Below are 19528 nucleotides of genomic sequence, written 5' to 3'. Positions count from 1 at the left end.
AATGAATGTCATCAAATAAGACTATTAAACTGCTACTGCAGAGACGTAAAAACCGTCCAGAAATGAAAGCTTCTTTTTTGTTTAATATCCTGGAAACAATAGCCGATAACTTGTCAGCTCTAATTGAATTTACTCCCATATACATGTAAAAAACAAAAGTGTTAAGTTACCATTTGTAACTAAAGATAACAAACATCTCGTGGGAAAGAGTGGTGACGATTGGTCAGCTCTAATTGAATTTACTCCATTGTGAAAAAATAAGAGCGTCAAATTACCCTTTGTAACTAACAAACAAAAACATCTCGTTATATTTGCATGCAACAAGAACAAAACAATCGTTACCTGCACTTACTATTGTAAACATTAGAACTCTTTTAAATCTAAATAGTTTCGTCTCCTCTAAAACATGTCCTAAGAACTAGAAGCGACGATTCGTGATCTCTAATTGAATTTACTCCTTGTGAAAAACAAAAGTATTTAGTTACCTTTGTAACTAAAAATGAAAATACCTCGTACCATTTGCATACTACTAACTCACGAACTGTTTCAAACCTCAAGGCTCATCTCGTTCATAACTGAAATCCTCAGCCTAACCCACAGAAAATGTCCAAGTAAACCCAATATATGTATACTTCCTCCTCTTTTGTAGAAGAATAAATATGACCGTTCTGAACTCTATCGGGATCAAATCTTCTCACATACCATTTACCTTTACAACAAGAAATTTGACTGGCTGTTTATAGTAGATCCAACCTGATTGGTGTGACATACGTACATCTCTCACTCACTCACTCACTCACTCACTCACTCACTCACTCACTCATCCATTGACCCGTCCATAACATACCCGACGCGCCGACTAAGAGGTATTTTTTTTTACAAAAAAAAAAATAAAAAATTAGTAGCGTAGCCAATCAGAGAACGGCATTCGTGATAGAACGCCAGTAGATTTATACTAAAATAATGTATAACTCTTTTGCTGGTTCATATTTGTTTTAAATAAACTTACCTTTAAATATGGGCTTTAATTTAATTCAATATATTTTAGAAAGATTGCTTTGTTCCAGCCAAGCCCAAACAATCTCTATCGCCTTTCCTACAAAAAATCTCTTTATGTCCAGCAAGCAGTGCTTTACCATTGTGTTTGATAAACCAAGTGCAAGAAGCTTTTTTTTTTATTTGCCCCACCCCTCTACCCCTAAGATAAGACCGCCTTAAACAATCCCCCACCCCCCGGGCACGAAGGGCTGGACTTGTCCCGGGAGTTGCCCGGCGGGGATGGTAATAGGTGGAATTAAACGACGCATAAATTACAAGTAACAGTAAATAGTAGCAGGTGTAAAAGTGAGTGGAGTCCAGAGAAAGCATAGCTTGTATTATGAGATATGGACCCCACGATTGCTCCAGGAAGGTGAGCTCTCTTGCACCATCAGACTGTGGTTTTTAAATTTTTTAAATCGTCTTTTATCCCTCACCCATCCCCGGGTCCAGTACAAATATCATCTCTCAATCAACGCCCTTGAGCGTAGCGAGAGGCTGATCTTCGGATCAGCGACGAAGTCGCGAACCCAAGCGAAACTAACAAAATGAAAATATTATTGGACAAGACTTTTGGAAAGTCTAGTAGTTTTATTGAACAATAAAATTTCCAAGAGCAGCTATGGGCTATGGCCTGAGACATAAACGGTTAATTATGTATTTACGAAACGCTAATTAGTAATAAAGGATAAATTAAGCGTGTACTTCAAGAGACAGTTTAAACATCAAAATAGATTGTTGTTTTAGAAATATGAATATACAGTGGAACTCCGTTAATACAGTCACCAAAAAGCCATGAAAATATAGCCGTTTTAACAGGGTGGCCGTATTATTAAACGGCCGGGTAGTGTCAAATTTTTGATTGGTCTAACTAGAGTGACATCTTAACAGATATACCACAATTGCACATCTCAACAACTGTTCTTTAACAAACTCCCGAAATGCAGGTATAATTAAAACAAGATTGAAGGTTTAATCAGTACATGCAATATTAACCATGGAAATACGAATATAACTGGTTTGAGTGGCCGTATTAATTTCCACTCTAAGTATTCTGCTCGCAATGAACGCATGTATGCATTGCGTACCTATTTTTCATGACTCGGGTAGCGCGAAAATTTGCATTTTGTCAACACCACTTGTCGAACAGATTCTGCGTTGGGTTGCCTGGTCGCTGACATGGGAAAGCGCCTCGAACTGCTGAATACGGAACTGGAAATTTGCACTAACATGCGAGGTACATGATGGTCAGAAACAAAACACTTCGCAACTTGAGTCAAATGTAGTCAACAAGATGGATTTAAGTTGAGAATTTAAGCACACCAAGAAAATTGAATCAGCCATGCTGATGTCCGTGGTTCACTTCTTTACAAGGTAATGGACTGCAAAAGTTGTATCTGTTTTATTTTGACGCTTGTGTATAGTTCTTTGTGAGTTTAAGAAACGTTTTGGACTCTCAAACATATATAAGATGTAGATGGCAATACTGAATTTATAAAAACCTTTGAGCAGCCATGTTGGACTAATAGCCTTGTGAAGATTTGTGAATATTTATGAACTGAACGTTTTTGAATCGACAAGCTTTTAAATTTAAGCTTCATTTTAAGCTGAAATCACTGATTACAGTTGCTGAGAACGAAATAATTTTGAATCATGCCTTTATCCTTCCATGACTGCAGAAATTCTTGCTTGCTCATTGGTTATTTTCATTGTCAATAAGCGGACAGACACATGAATTTATAATTTATCAATTGTAAAAAACAAATTGACGTCAGATTTTCATGCATCTGGTCTGTTATTGACAATGAATTTCGTCATAACATTGTCAAAGTAGATCCACAGCTACTTTGACAATGTTATGACAAAATTCATGACAGATGCATGAAAAACTGACATCAATTTGTTAATTCCTGATAGGTGAATCAAAACATAAGCTTATATTTTGTTACTTAACACACCGACTCCTGGAGCTTTTTGCCAGAAACGTATTTTTTGGAGATTTTCAGGTTGGATATGGGCCAAATTTTTTTTTTTTAAAGCTCCAATCTACTCAAAAAGGCATTTGCAACATGATAGCATGCCTTCCACTAGCATTGCGTTCTATGACCTTTTTGATCGGACATGCACAAAAATCAATTTTGAGATGAAAAAGTGACCTATGTCTTTAGGCTTTTTGTTTGGGGTAGCCACGTGTAGTCGCAGAAAATTTTGCTCTGAGTTTTTTGCTCAAATTTCTGCGCATTTTCGTGCATATTTCAGGCTCCATTGAGCCGATCACTCTTATCTGGGTATCACTGGAAAGATCTTTTCCTCCTGCAGAACTTGAGTATAGAGGATGCCAATTTTGGTCAAACATGATGACGTAAGAGGTGGAACAAAGCCCAGGCTTGTCACGGTCGGTTACGGGCGGCATGGGAGTCAATGGGTTAATATGTAAATTATGAATCATTTAGTGTTTCATCATCAAGCATAATCTGGACCATTCCCCCAAATTTAGGCATTGAATTTAATTTCTTTGCCAGTACGATCCATATTTATGTGATTTATTGATAAAATGTTTGTTTATTTATTTTGATTTTCCCGGCAGCTTTTTAGCTACCGGTACTTGACAAACAGTGCAACAATAATATTGGAAATTTTTTACTTTCAGGAAAAAGTAGGTAAGAGCAAAGTTTATTCCTCTAAGTATAAAGAATTTTATCCATAAATTTTTGTAGTTTAGTGTCCATTAGTGTGCATGCTTTGTCAGTGCTAGGTAAGGATGTGCTTCGAAACATGGCATTACTGTAAACTGTTTCTTATTTGACCTTTACCTTTCTACTGTTTGATTTGTGAGCAGAAATCATGTATTTATGAAAAGTATTGATTTATTTATTCATTTATTTATATTTTTCCTTTCGTAAATAGTTTCTGGGTGATTTCACTGACAATGGAACAACTTCATTCACCATAGCACAAAGGTAAGTTGTGATGTGCTTTTTCTTTTATCAGTGTGATGTATCACTCAGAACTGAGGATCCAACGTTCCAAAGTGTTAAACCATGAGAGAGCCACTTGCCTAAGCAGTTCTCTAAAATGGGTGGGCTGAAAGAAAGATGCCTCAGGCTTAAGGGTGCTTCCAGTATGCAAGTCTTGTAACTTGATAGAAAACATACATGGAGCCCTAGCAGTGGCCTACAAGCCTGCAAATAATTTTTGTCTATAGGCAGGTCATTTGTCAGGACAAGGACAAGTTTTGACCTGACAAAAAGGCAGTCTGGTCGGACAAAAAAACTTGTTTGTCATTAGAAATTAAAAAGAGACATTTGAGACATTTTGGTATTTCAGTGTAGACTCTTCGCCAAAATATTGGTTGTAAATTGGAATAGCTTAAAAGTCAACTGAGTGTAAAATCGCTACTAGCACCTGCAAGGGGACCTTTACATTACTTCTGGTATTATTTTACCTGTTGCAAACCGACAAATTTACAAACATTTATACCCCTAGTCACACAAGCGTTTCTAACGTAACAAGTTTCCCAAGACGTCTAAGGAAAATGGGAAAAGCGATGAAACAATCTCCCGTGTGGACGTTCAGAGACTTGAAAATTGGCTGAAATGAATTCTTTGACTTTTTCTGAAAGCAAGTTTCCTCTGGAAGTTTTTGGGGTCAGTTGAATAAAAAATTTGTGTAATTATTTAAAATGAGGAATTGGAGGTGGTCGTGACCATAAAGCGTGACTAATCGGTACATTCACCAGGCTCTTCACAAAGACATTTCTGTGGTACGGAAACAATATTTCAACCACACTGACAGACGTAAAAAAAAACTATAAGAGTTAAAAATTAAACTGAGTTTTGATCATACGGACTAGAAAAACATTTGGTTGCGTTTTAGAGGTTTTAAAGTTTTTGAAAGTGATTGCATTCAGATAAACGAAACATGAGTATTTGGGCTGTGTATTCAATTTCCATAATATTATAATCGGGTCAATGTATTACGACTGAAAATTAATTCCACAACACTTGGTAGCAACAAACAACGAGTAACTACATAAGACCTCAGTTTTTAGTAGTTTTTCAGATGAACGTAATTCAGACTAAATGGGGCTTCACGATCTTTGACAACGCCACCGTGAAATGCATAAATTAACATGTAGGGATAGTGGCGCTGATGTAATGTGTTTACAATTCGACATAATTATAACATTTGCGACGATGCACTGCGCCTGACAAAATTCTTAGAATTGGAATAAAAACAAAACCGATAACAAAACTTTTTTGCATAGTATTGTGTGGCAGTATAACAAAATAACTTGTCCCATATTCGGCCACAAATTTCCAGTTAAAATATTTTTCATTTTAGCAGAAATGCCTGGTCAGAGTGTCTGACCAGGCTGAGCTTTTACCTGTCAAAACCTCAAATTTACCGGACAATTGTCCGATGACTGACTGTTATTTGCAGGCTTGGGCCTAGTAGTGCAAACCAATTTGATCGCCCATTGTGCACTGTACTTGCAAAGTGAACAATAAAGTCATTTTACTCTCACACTGCCTCTGTCCAACCAAAAGTATATTTGTGTACTGGCAAATTGTGGGAGCAGCCAGACAGAATACTCACTCCGGGCATAACCTGTGATAGACTATAAGAGTCTCCCATCCAGGGGTGGGGGGGGGGGGGGGGGAGGGGAGGGAGTAATATTATTGTTTTCCCCATGCTATAGGAGCATAATATAGTAGGCAATGTGGACCATTTTGGTTGGCTTGCAAACTTTTAACCTTATTTGAAGCACAGTAATTATTTATATTTGGTGGGAAACATTCCAGATATCTCCAAAAATTGGCACCAGAAAGGATCCCCAAGTGGAAATGATCTCAGATAAGAAAATTAAGAACTTCCAAATTGGAGGGCAAAATTACATGGTGTGATCTCAAACTACAAAATGATCCCTGATTTCAGGACAGGAAATGATGCTAGATGGCATAAAAGCTCCTGACAAATTAAAGCGGAGCCTTGAAAATCATTTGCAAGTCTATGTTTTAAATATTAAATCTGATTTTTAATACTTAAATTCTGTTTGTTTGGGACTAACATTTTCAAACTTGCAACTAACTTTTCAGAAGAGGTCATAACATTGCAACTTCATATATTCTTTTTTAATTTCAAGCCCTGCCAAATGCAAGGAAGAATCCTCAGAAAATCTGCCTGAGTATCACCATTCTGCTCAGAATGAAAGAAAACACATCTTAGCTACTTTCTAAGGGACATGCCACCAGACCCCCTAGAAAGGTGATACCTGCAGCATCACAACCGATGGATGGCTATGCTGTCAAAAATCTCACTCTTTGGCAACAAATCAACTTGAGAGTTCTCACATAATTCTCACAGTTGGATGAAAACAATTTAGAAGTAAGGTTCATTGATAATTTGCTTATATATAGTTATTCCCTGCGGTGGAGTTGACTGTAATGTAAGGCAGACAGGTCATGTAATATATTAAACACGGGAGACAGTGTTTCATCAGGAAGAGATGTGAAAATACGACTTGCAGTGGAGTATTTTTGACAAAATTTGAGGTGTTTGGATAGCGGATGAAATTCTGTCTTGAGTGTGTGATATATCCTCTCAATCAAAACAAAAACTAAGGAGTAAATGGAGAAGCAAAATCGTCAAAATCTATGCTTACAGTGTATTAAGACCAGGTATCCAAACCTCCATAACAGTGGTGATTTTCTTTGTTTTCATTTGATGAATTATTTTAATTAACATGAGTCGAGAAAATAATAATAGGGACAGCTGCATAGACCGCGGAAATTTCTTCTTTGCTTGCGGTAGCTCCAAGAAACTATTTTGCTTATGACCCTTGCAAGCTGGGAGGTGGATAGCACTCATTTCCTTAAGATCTAGTAGCCAACTATTTATTGCTTACAAAAACTCCGTGTCATTCCTATTTTTTTTCTGTGGGATCATTTGTGGGCCACAATTTGGGCATCATTTTCAGTTCAGGATCATTCGTGGTTCATTTAGGTGATCATTTCTGGTGCTGTACAGATTTCATTTTGTTCTGATACTAGGTGAAAGAGCATTTATCAAATTATTTTATTTGTTTTTCTCAAGAACTTCTGCATTGTTTTGGTTGATGTTACTGAAGATTACTATAGCGATGGTACAAGTCACAAAAGCAGGAATGGAACAGAAACTCTATGCATCACAGCTTGGTGAGTTCAGTTTTCCTTGTTAGAAATAAACATGACTGTATTCTTTGTTAGCAGTACTCTGTGGCTGGCTACATACTGGCAAACATGCAATACAATTGGCTACACTGCCTCAATTTATAATTGGTTGATAGATTGCTTTTGCTCACTTGATCATGGACGTTTTTTCAGAAGTATTAGAAAGTTTGTCAATAAGGCAGTTTTATTGATATTTTAAGCTCAGTAGATTCACTATGGGGGACATCTAGAGTTTCTATTATCTCTATAAATATAATGCTTATCCTTGATTTCTTTGTGCTCATCTCTCACTCCCTAAACTTGAGCTCATCTGAATCTAATAATTTGCAATAAAAATTATGGTTTTGTTTAAACAATAGCACAAAACAACATTATCCTGGATGTCTCATCGGTGCACAGCACATTAAGCGTTAAAAAGCACTTTTGAACTACTTTTTCATCCAATGGGGGAAATGCAAGGGTGGGATGGGCAGATTTGGGTTGTTTCAAAGCAAAGTTAGGTGGTCATTGCCAAGTCAGTTACAACCTCAAGAAAAGTTTGGACTGAGGTATTTTCTTGAATGATGACCAGTCATGCCAATCAGACTAACTGGATAGCTTTTCATAACCAAACTTTTCATGTACATCGTAAGGGAGCCTTGGATTTTTGTGAATTGAAAATAGTTTTGTTTCATCAGCACCAGTATTTTACCATCACAACCATGATGACACATTGTTAGTTTTGTACAGGATCAATTTTAATAAACAAGTATTTCTTTAATCGTACTCAAGTTGGAATAAGACTAAAGTAGAGTCAGTGTACTAAGAAAAATTTTTCATGTGGTATTTTTAGATGAAAGAGCTACACTTTGAATGTAAAATTGCCTTCCTAATCGTTTTTTGAAACCCTTTAACTAGCTCTGGAGAGAGCTGTTATACAGCTGTTTAGCTGTTTGTTTTCAATATTGATTAAGTATAATTTATTGTAGTCATACCAGAGGAAAAGCTAAGAAAGGAAATGATGTGACAGGTTTCCTAAATTTGTCATTAGAAAATATCTCTCATGATGATATCCATTTGAAACCTAGTCAAGGTCCATGTCAGACCCAAGCCCCAGACAATAAGCCAACTCACACGAGAGAACGATCAAATAAAATTTTATTAATTTAATGACCACTGTTTGCAACAATATAACATTTAACCTATGCTATAACTGAAGTATTTTAAGATGTCTTGTATTCCAAATTGTTCAGATAAATGTCAGATTAAGTCATAATGTTTGGCAGCTTTTACTTTATTTATTGATATTAAAAAGGTTATAAACACCATTGAAGTCAGCTCACAGGCCCTTTCCCTATCCCTGGTTAACCCAGGACTGATCAAAACTCAATTTCTGGTTACAATACCAATATATTATCAAGCAATTAAGTAGGCGACAATAAACCAGGAAAATCATCAGTTAATGGATACAGTGTATTGTCTTGATCCACCATCTAATTCTCAGAACTGGTACACATGTTTTGATAGACTGTATGGCTCATTGCTGAGAAGAATTTTAAAACGTTTTGAAATTGATATAAAACCAGTTGTAGATGGCCATTTGCATTCTCTACAAGATAAGTTTGTAATTTTGAATAGTTCTGCATGGCGCTTCCAGAGTTAATGCTGTTGGTCAGAAATGTAGAATCTTAATAAATTTTTCTTACAACATGAACTGCATACAAAGGTTATTATTTTAACAAACAGCTGGTTACAAAAGCTTGAATGTTTTTAAGGACCGTGCCTACTTATGTTAGTGCCCACACGTTCTGCGCATCACACAAGGCATGGATTACATGCCACACATGTACTAGGGTTGAAACTGGTGAAATCAACTAAGCTACCAAGTGTACAACTAAAATATCAGAAAACATTTTCCTTCTGTGACCAAATCAAGTTTAATGAAAATGTGCTAAAACCAGGAACACCAGGATAGCAGCTGGCATATTACAAACTGTTGTGAAGTGAAGAAAACGATTGCCTGCTAAACTTGAGGCTGTAATCAGCTAATTTCATGCAACTGTACAGTACAAGAAAACAAGGCAGCTAAGTGCAATGAGCTATTAACAAAGTATACATAATTTATACATTACATAACTGTATGAAGACATGATGGATCATTGCAGTTATACACACAACTTTAGCAGTTGTAAATTAAAGCCTGAAAAAAAATTCAGGCCTGAACGGGACTCAAACCCATGACCTCTGCAATACCAGTGGAGTGCTCTACCAACTGAGCTATCAAGCCATCTGGGAGCTGATCACATTGTGAGTTCGTAATATACCTGTAGATGGTGAAGAATACAAGTGAATACCGGTATATGATAGGTCATATATTTGAACTGCGGAGAAAGATATGAAGGCATGATTGATAATTGCAGTTATACACATAACTTAACCAGTTTACTACTTAAGTTGTTTGTATAACTGCAATAATCAATCATGCCTTCATATCTTTCTCTGCAGTTCAAATATATGATCTTTCATATATTCACTTGTATTGCACTGTACATAACTGTACTGCTGACTGCAATAGCAGGCTCATAAGCACAGGCAACCCAAAACTAACATCTAACCTAGCAGTTTATAATGCCTGTGCATATGCACAATGTCTTTGTCTCTAGTTCTTGTTATGGGGTTCATTTGTACTACACTAACTACTAACTGCTGAAGAACTACATGTAGCTGCTTAATCCTTAGAATATATTTACACTGAAATCAAACTGTAAGCTTCGACATGAAGATAGCATGGTGCATGCGCTTAACAATAATTTCACAATTATTGCGAGAAATGCAAGTCTTTGATTCATTGGGTAGGTGACAGGAAAAATGTCACAGACTACAAAAACGATTTCAAAAAGATGAAACCAACTAGTTTAACTTTTAAGCCTACTGAACCTGTGATTAACTTGTTGTGTGCAAGAGCTATGTAGACTGTATTTTTTTTGCCAAACAGAGAGGTTAATATTGCTGTTGTTATGATTATTTTTTTTGTCACTAAAAGTTACATAGGAAGGGTGATTTTTTGTCACCACTTGCTATGCATTTTAAAGATTTTTATAAACATTATTGCTTTTGTATACGTAAAGGCGAATTCTAAGGAAATCTGTGAAGAAAAATTTTTGTTCTTTTTAGAAACAATGTTGATGTCAGCATTTTTGTTCCCCACTTTTGTTTTTTTCACTTTTCTTCTGGGATTCCCATAGGCTTATAGCCCTTGTTGGAATCTTCTATTTCCACTAGTTCTACTTGTTCCGTTTTTTTTTCATACATGTAGCTCTATTTCGGGCAAAAGACCTTTGTATCTAGTAGGCACCATTCTTAGAGAGAATGAAAACAACTGCTCTATATTTTCTGCTCAAAATAATTTGATCAATTTTTATGCTTTTGACATAAGACTGTTGAAAATTACCTGCATGTAAAAATGACTCTCTCTTGTTTGTTGTTGATAAAAGGGCATTCTAAAAGTCGTGATTATTTTTCAAGACTGACGGAATATCTGCTGTCAGGTAGTTGCACTCGAGTTTAGACTTCAACTAGCACCTTTTAAACAATAAAGGGACAGTCAGTTTGCTTATGTACCAGAAATGTCAAATGTTAGTTTATTAAATACACCAAAAAAGAAAGGAAACACTTCACACAGATTACAAACAACAAAGTATACATTTGGAGAAAAATCTTTAATCAAGGGGTTATCTGTCACCAGTTTCATGCAGCTAACGTAACAATGGCAACCAGTTCAAGTGTATATGAATGATTCTTTTAGAGAAATTGTCTTCATTTATCACCAAGTTCTCAGAGCAATAATTAGGAAAGGAAAAGTAAGGCAACTAGTAGAGATTGATCAAAGTGGTGTACATAGCGGCCAGTCCTTATATAAAGGACAAGCATGATGTTAGAGAATATACTTGTATTGTCTTGATATATATCTTTCATCAAAGGAATGTATGAAACTCGTTAGAAAAATTGATATTTTAACCTTGGGACCGAATAGCATATGGCTAGATGCAAATAGAAACAGAACTCGAATAGACCAATTTCGATATATATCAAAATTCAGCCTAAAACAATAGACCTTAGTACGAGGCTCTGGGGAATAACTACAGAGTTTGTGAGGTTTATTCCACAGAGCCTCGTGCTGAGGTCTATTGTGTTAGGCTGAATTTTAATATATCGAAATTGGTCTATTGTAGCTGTACAAATTACTCTGAAGCTTGTACCATTAACATGTTTTTTGACCTTTTTTCTTTCAGGTTGAAATAAAACGTGAGGAGCTCAAGAAAGGAATAAAAAACAGGAAAAGTGTCTTTAAATAAAAGTTTGCTCTTTACAAGCGAAAAAAATAAAAACATTTAAGTTCATTGGCGCGAAAATTGTCTTGGGATTAAAAAGTTGCGCTTTTAAAGCGACCGGAAAAAGAAACTAGTAATTCTTTTATGTGATATTATTTTTTGGTTATAGCGCTTTTAAAGGGGACCAAAACAAAGTCGGAAAAAGGACAAGTCTTTTGGCGGGAAAATTGTCCTCGGGAAAGAAGGTCTGTGCATTTGAACGGTGTCTGGTTTTGAGTCAAAAGTATACTAAGTCTTTTAGCGGGAAACGTTTTCTCGGTTAAAATACTGCGCTTTTAAAAGAAACCAAAAAAGTCGAAAAAAAAAAACTAAGTCTTTTGGCGGGAAAATTGTCCATAGGAAAAAAAGTCTGTGCTTTTGAATGGTGTCTGGTTTTGAGTCAAAAATATACTAAGTCTTTTGGCGGGGGAAATCTTGCCTTGTGCAACGGATTTGTCCTATCAAAATTCAGAGTATATGTTTGTTTTCTGGCTAGACTCTGTTCAAAATCGCAGAATTTTTTTTCTTTTTAGCAACCCTACATAGTCAAAAAATAGTAAAAGAGATAGCCTACATTCCGACTAGTTTTCAGGCCCCTTTTAAAAGCGCAATTTTTTTTTACTTATTTGTATGCAATGAAAGACAATAAACAAAAGAAACGATAGTAGTGGTAAAAGTTTTTGTTTATTCAATATCCTTCACTAATTACAACACTTTCGATAAGAAGTAAAGTTGTTTACAATGGGCGAGGTACAAGTGATCATAGAACACTAAAATTACTAAGTGTGGATATCAGAACTACTTTCTTGATTAATCAATACAAAAAACGAAGACGAAATGTGAAAAACATTTCGATGAGTACTGGCATTTTAAAACGTTATTATTCAAGTTAGAAATTCCAACTAAGGGACATGAATAAGTTGTGAATGCAAAACTTGGAACAGAAAAACTAAGACGATCATATAGACAATTACTGCTGTCAAGAAAACAGCGTAGTAAACTATGTCAACAAAACACGCCTTGCATGTTTTGATTGCAAGGGCTATTACGCAAGTTGTACGAGTTTCTTGATTAATTTAAGAAATAAAAAATTGTTTGATTCATGGTAAATTTTCTCTAAAACGCTTAAGATTTATCAAATCTTTTTACTGAAACTTGACCTCCCGTGCTGAAGGAGTACCATTTGTATTTTCCTTCCGAAATGCCTGCCTATTTGCAGAGTTTCCAAAATTTAGATTAAAGCACTTGTTAATGATTTTGCAAGGTTCTACACAAATAGTTCCTGACGAAAATTACTCCTGGTTCTTGTTTACTTTTGATTTCTGGTCCCTCGATATTTCAATTTGTTCAATGGTTTTGCGAATGATTGAATTTTGCCGTTTAACGAGGAGTCTTAAAGGCGGAATGTCTGTTACCAGCCGCCATTAAATTACAGTTACTACCTCTAGTATGAATCTCTGACTATCTTGCTCTGTCCTCCCTAGTTGAGTTCGTAAAGACTTCTTGTCTTCCCTCTCCTAGATTGTGATCCACACCATTCAGCAATCAGTATTCACGCTGAAAGAGAGCAAACGTGCGTGTTAAAATCAGAGGAACTTCAACTTGTTTACAATTGAAGAAGCTGTAGCAAAGCACGCGACAATTTGCTTTGTCTCTGTATTGATTGTCAGGAATTATATGTGATTTACTACCCGTGGTACTTTCGTCATTAACTTTCAAACTGAAGTTTGGTCTTTTCGTGGAGGCAGGGAAGTTGTGTGATAACAAAACTTTGTTACTTCTTTGCTGCATTAGTTAAATTAGCTTCGTTATTCTCCGCACTGGTAAATTGACTGATGTATTTATATTGCCAGGTGAAGTGAGATGTTGATCATATTACAGACAAGTTAACCAAAAAGCAAGATAATTTAATTTGGAAATCAAACGAGGGTTTCGCGATTGCGCACGCATCTCTATCAGGCGCGAAACGAATAAAATTCAACACAAAAAAAGACGAACAACTAAATTAAAAAAAAAAAAAAAAACTGAAAATAACTTTAAAAGCCTCAAATGCAATTACCGCAAGCGAAGAACAAAAGACTCTACACATGAGTTAATGTTGTCCGTCGTTGGTGAAAACTTTTTGAAAAACAAAAATAATTAAAATCAACTTCGACACCTAATTTGAATTTTAGTTTAGCACGCGAAAACAACATCTTTGTAAAATTATTGAAGTTTTGCAAATTCTATATCCACTGTCAACATAAACCCTTAACGCTTTTTCAACTTCCTTCCCTGTCCTCATAAAAATGTCTGAACTTTTCTGTGAGTTTGAATTTGGCGGGTTTCTGCCACATAAACACGCATGCTAATTATCACAACATTGCGTCAAAATTCTACATTCTTTAGCATTTTGCATATTTCTTTTAAACCGAAATATTTCAACAAACTATTTTCATTACTTCGCTGGGTTAAAAAACACTTTAGGAAAGAAAACCTGTGAAACTTTTATTATTCATTGACGACTAATTTTCAGCTTTTTATCACGTTCACTATTACTGAACGAGCCGTCTGGCTGGTCTTCCCTGGGAATCCCCTTTCGTTTGCTAAAGATTTGTTTACATTCCGATCGTACCATTGCTCGTAACAAATTTTGGTCATAAAATGTCAAAGCTCAGTAGAAGTTGAAATTGCTCTTTTGATAAAATAAACACCATGTCCTGTAAGTTCCTCAAAATTTTAATCATCAGTAATCAGTGGTAAGTAATTTTAACTTGGCGCGTACATACTAAAGCTCTGTCCGTGTCAATTCGAGTATGCGGAAAAATAGTTTTAAGTTTGCTATGGTCTAAAACTTTTTTCATGGTGAATGGTAGTAAGTAACGATGAATTAATTGAGAAAAGTAGCCTTAAATGAGCGAAAGTTGCACGATGAAAAAGAGATTGTACCTACATCACGCACCATTGAAATGCGAAATGCGAAATTAAAACTCTTCCTGGCGAGTAAGCCAAGTACAGTATAATGCTGTCCTTTCCAATAACTAACTGCTCACCGAAAGCAAACCTGAGTGAAACTAACCACAAGCAAACAGTGTATTTGGCGTACTGCGTTCTACAAAAACCTTGCAGTTTTTTTTTCAGGAAATCTTTAGCAAATTGAAACGCCTTTTCAGTAGTTCTTGTTTAGCAGTGTAAATGAAAAGGAAGGCTCCGGTTGGCAGCCAACTACTTTTGATCATGACAACATGATGTCAAAAACTGACAAGCGCATTACAAATCTAATCATCTCTCCTCCAATGCGTTTTGCTGCCTCGTGAGATTTTGCACGATTAGCGTGCAAATAGGTTCCTAGTAAAATAAATAAACTTAGTTGAATAATTTTTTTGCCACAAAAATTCTGGTCAATTCGCATGGATTTTGCATCTTTGGTTTTTGATTTATCTACATACTTCATAGTATTTTTGAAAGGCGTGAATCAAATATTATAAGTTGCAAATAGAAAAGAAGCTTTTCTTTCTTGTGCCATCCAAAACGTAAAATGTGCATCGCCTCTCACGTCTGAACAAATCTACTTTTTCCTGAAGAAAAATATAACACTTTTTCGGGTTCTTTAAATCTTGGAGTTAACACTGAGCTAACCTATGATCACGACAGTCTCCAAACCATAAAGGGTTATCGATGATTTTAATGTGAAAAAAGGAGTTACCACTCCCCACTGATCTTGCGATAGATCCCCCCCCCCTTCCCCCTCCACCAATAAAAAAAAAAAAAAAAAAAAAAATAGAAAATATAGCCACAAAGCACTCGAGTTCTAGATTTCCTCAGATATATCTTTGTAAAAGTGTTCAATACCTTATTCTTGCAATATCAATGCTATGATTATAATAATTTGTTACTCGATTGACTTTGGTGCTTGGCAAAAAAAAAAAAAAAAAAATTAAACAGGCGAGAGCGCATCGATGTAGCCTGCGTAGCAGCCGTTTCCTTTCCTTTTCCAGGCAGAGAGATCGAACAAGCGCGCGAGCAAGCGGGCGCGCGAAAGAGCACGCCTGGGGTGAGCAAAAACTTATCTTTCGCACTCGCTCGCAGTTTCGTATTTTTCGCGAATGCGGGCGACGGTCAATATTCGAACGAAAGGTCTGAAGCGAGTGTAAAGACGGCGTGGGAGAATGGGGAAAGGCCCTACGGGCGTGTGAGGCTCGCGCGCTTCACAAGCGAGGATCGCGCTTACGGCGCTTCGCGCCTTCCGAAAACGTCCAAAAACGACTGTTCTGCAGTCACGGTCTATTTCGTTCCCTTCGCGTGCTTTTTTGGAAACGCTGCTACGCAGGCTAGCATCGAAGAGGATTCGTAATGACATAAACCGTATTCCCTCGATTTAACGCCTACACCGATTAAATAGGTGCTCCTTCTCGAACAAGTGGATCTGTAAACTTACCCCAGGTTCTCACCAAACATTTTTTGTATAGAGAGGAATGCTTAATCGAGATAATAAGGTTAATTAATGCAAAAAACGCTTGTAAACTTACCGTGAAGACGTTGATATAATGGATCAGTCATGAAACTGGTATGCATTGTGGAACTACAAAAGAATAAAACAAGTCAATAAAAAAACGCTGCTGCATAGTTCTTTATCACTGTTGATTAATAACGTAGTAAGCATCTTTTACGGAACAATAATATTGAAAAGAGACAAAAAAAATTGCCCCTGTACTCCAGTCTCGCATATTTTCTACGTGTCCCAGTTTGTTCCTGGTAGATGAAGCAAAAATCAGGAGAGCAAGATCACATGGAGGTAATTGGCATGCCTTCCAAAGGGCACCCTGCCTTCAAGCGTGTGACTTCTACAACCAGGGAGCCCCTCCACTCGAACTAACCTCACTTCTCGTTCGCTGCTATTTATATTGAAATGTGTAAAAAGCTTTCTCGCCGGAGGCAGGGGGGGGGGGGGGGGGAGGGGGAAGGAATCTGTATTGAGGGAAGCCATCTAACCAGGGAGAAAATGTTTTGGCAAGATTTCCGTATAACCCCATACAAACAAAACATTTCTTGAAATACCTACCATAAAATAACATCAAAAGCCCCGCTGCTCAAGCGCGATGTTGAGTTATCAAGTGAAAATTGGAGGTTTCTTTGCAAACTTTGTTTTGCCTCAGCTTGAAAAGGAAAAAAAGAAAAACAAACGGAAAATAAGCCTAATGGCTAAAATCAGTGGTGCCTTATTGTTATAGACAACAAAAATAACACTGACAAACTAAAGTTCTAAAACCACGACAAACAAACACACGTGAACTAACTACACAATTATGCTTACCTGTTCGACACGTCTTTGGTTAAGGGAGCAAGTGAAGACCTATCAGAAATAAGTAGTTGTGACAATGCAGCCATTTCTTTCGATCCTCTTGTATAGCAGGCCTAAAGTGCAAAAATACATTAAAATATAAATAAAACTTAAAACACAGTGAGCCTCAAAACAAAGAGCACGCAAATTATATCTTGTATCAAACACTGATTGCTCACTCGCGGGTCTAGAATTTATGGTTTAAATAGTAGGGGCTGCGAACTTGTTGGAGGAATTCAAAATACCCACTGTGGAGCTCAACTTTAAATTTTACGTTGCCCAGAGTTAGTCGTAAAACGAAATTTAGATCATGTTCGCCTCGAGCAAAATGAAATGTCCCGCAAGCGTTTCAGTGATCGAGTGCTTGTAACTTTTAATATAAACACAAAAAAGATTACGCTTATATTCAAGGTAAAGATAGAAAAAAGTCTTGACAAAACTAGTGTTCAATCTTATACGATAGTGCTGATAAAAGTTGCCACCAACCGGAAAGTCTTCCACCGGAAGACTTCACAGCAGAAGAAGGACAGAGCAAGTCGGACTGAACCTCCAGGATTAAACACGTGCAGTTTCTGTGTGCGCTAAATCATCAGTACAGGTTGAACATATCGCTGTTTCGGTCCAAAATATCGCCTCTTGTTTAGGAAGCGTATTTGTCTCTCATTGCATCGTAACTTTCTTTTTTTATAAGCTTTGCGGGGCAAAACTCTCTATGTTTCGCAGCATAAACGGAGCAAGAACTCCAAGAAGGTGATGGCAAACTGACCTTGTGATGAATAAATTATCATAGCCAGCGTGCGCTTTTGGAAATAATTTGAGCCAATTTGAAATGCAAATTTGCCGCATTGATCGGTTTCCCGCCAGTTTGTTACACTTCTTAGTAATTTATTATTTTTTTATTATAGGAGTAATTTTTAGGAGATGAACTCAATTGTAACTTTAAAAAAAAAACCCACCATGATGTCTTCATCAGGAGGGAAACGGTTTAATTTTGTCTAGTTTGTCCCGGTTGTGGAAGATCTGCAAAGCTGAAGAATGCCGTGACAAGGTTTCAAAGAGACGAGATGGGATTCTTTAAAGATGAGAAGGAATATTACAAGGCCTTTAGTTTTGAAAACATCGAAGAGTACCAGAGAAGCCGCGGTGTAATTAAAGGAGACGGCAAATTAAAGGTTACTCTTAACATGGAAATTCGCCCGGAAAGAACTAAAACTATTGTTATCTTATCTTAAAGAAGAAATTCAAGAACGAAGTGGGCTTCACGGTTGGAAGCCGGCTTTTTTCAGGGCATTGCATGGTCAAGTGGCAAGACAATTTCCACTTTTAACTCTATATCACGTTTTTAAGCCCTTTTCGACGCACACAGGGCTGAGATAGTAAAATCCGGCCGCGCTGAGAACCAATCAGATTGCAGGATTCGTTACCGTGTCATTTTGGAAATAATGAAACCATTTATCGTCTGCCGGAAAAAGATGACTGTTACCGCTTCTTAAATAAATCATAGGCACGCAAGGCGTGCAAGAGTTATTTTTTTGTGAACTAAAAGTCTCGGAGATAGGAGCATTCATGGAACTGTTTACAATAATGATTTGGTTAATTTGACAAGTGGTTTTGGTCGCGATGCACAGCAAGAAAGAAACTGGGAATTTATGATGTACATACGATGTTACATTGGTAATGGTAAGACAACTAAATAGTAAGCCATGAAATGTTTGACTGAAAAAACTACAGATCTGACACGTCTCCAGATTAATGTAGATACCATCTTATTTTCTAACAGGCAATTTGATTCGTTCTTTGATACAACCCACACTGTGATTGGTGTGACACGCGCACATGCATAACTCCCTCACTCACCGATCACAAAGCCCTTCCAACCCCCAAGAGGAATTTTTCCTCAAAAGTACCCAAGTTAAGAGCATCAGCAAAAGCGCGCGCGAAAACTGTGTTCGGCCACCTTGAGGTGGAGATGCAATTCAGCGCGCGCACAAGGATTGCAAAAAACAAACATGCCGTCAATAGAGCGATCATTTTATTTACTCAACACCCGCACTATCTGTGCTATTTTTTCTCTATAATTGAAGGCAACGTATTGATGGCTTTAGTCTTTTATTACAAAGATATGTTAGAAAAGGTAAAGATGGAAAGAACCCAGCAATTCTCAGCTTTTTCTTTCTTACCGAAAGAACCCAGTTAAATGCAGCGCATGCGTAGTAAGTCAAAAAATTGCGATTGAATGAAAATTTGCACTCTCGGAAATACGCCTCTTTCTCGAGAACCACTCATTAGAATTTCACGAAATTTGGCACGAAAATACTTTAGGAAATAAGTAACTGGAGTATTGAAAATAAATGAACTTTAACGAAGGAAATTCTAGATATTCCAGTGAACCTTCAACAAGGGATCATTGAAGATCTCTCTGTTAAATTATTAGCAAAATGGTGTTAACTTGTCAGAATCGTTACAAACCTGTTGCATGCAAATTATAAAGAAAATCTAATGACTAGATTTTCTACAAATAAACAAAACCGATTTTAAAGGCCTTTTTATTTTTATTCGTGTTGCCATGGCAACGGCCCGTACGTCAGCTTAACCATCAAAAAACCAAA

General features: G+C 36.8%; 2 long non-coding RNA genes across 2 annotated transcripts; one reads left to right on the top strand and one right to left on the bottom strand.

Moving 5' to 3' along the window:
• Positions 1–2159: 2159 nt before the first annotated feature.
• Positions 2160–12263, top strand: LOC149103421 (uncharacterized). The gene is made up of 5 exons (XR_016202227.1): positions 2160–2412; positions 3626–3698; positions 3946–3998; positions 7135–7235; positions 11522–12263. It is a non-coding gene; the product is annotated as an uncharacterized LOC149103421 (long non-coding RNA).
• Positions 12264–12547: 284 nt separating this feature from the next.
• Positions 12548–17715, bottom strand: LOC149103420 (uncharacterized). The gene is made up of 5 exons (XR_016202228.1): positions 17406–17715; positions 16893–16993; positions 16641–16734; positions 16108–16160; positions 12548–13156 (listed from the first exon to the last, which is right to left on the bottom strand). It is a non-coding gene; the product is annotated as an uncharacterized LOC149103420 (long non-coding RNA).
• Positions 17716–19528: the final 1813 nt, after the last annotated feature.

The sequence above is a fragment of the Orbicella faveolata genome, unplaced genomic scaffold (assembly GCF_042242905.1).
Source record: "Orbicella faveolata isolate gen_17 unplaced genomic scaffold, um_ofav_v1 contig_35, whole genome shotgun sequence".
In the NCBI taxonomy this organism is placed as follows: domain Eukaryota; kingdom Metazoa; phylum Cnidaria; class Anthozoa; order Scleractinia; family Merulinidae; genus Orbicella; species Orbicella faveolata.
The sequence above is the reverse complement of the archived record's forward strand: the minus strand, read 5'-3'. Positions and strand labels throughout refer to the sequence as shown.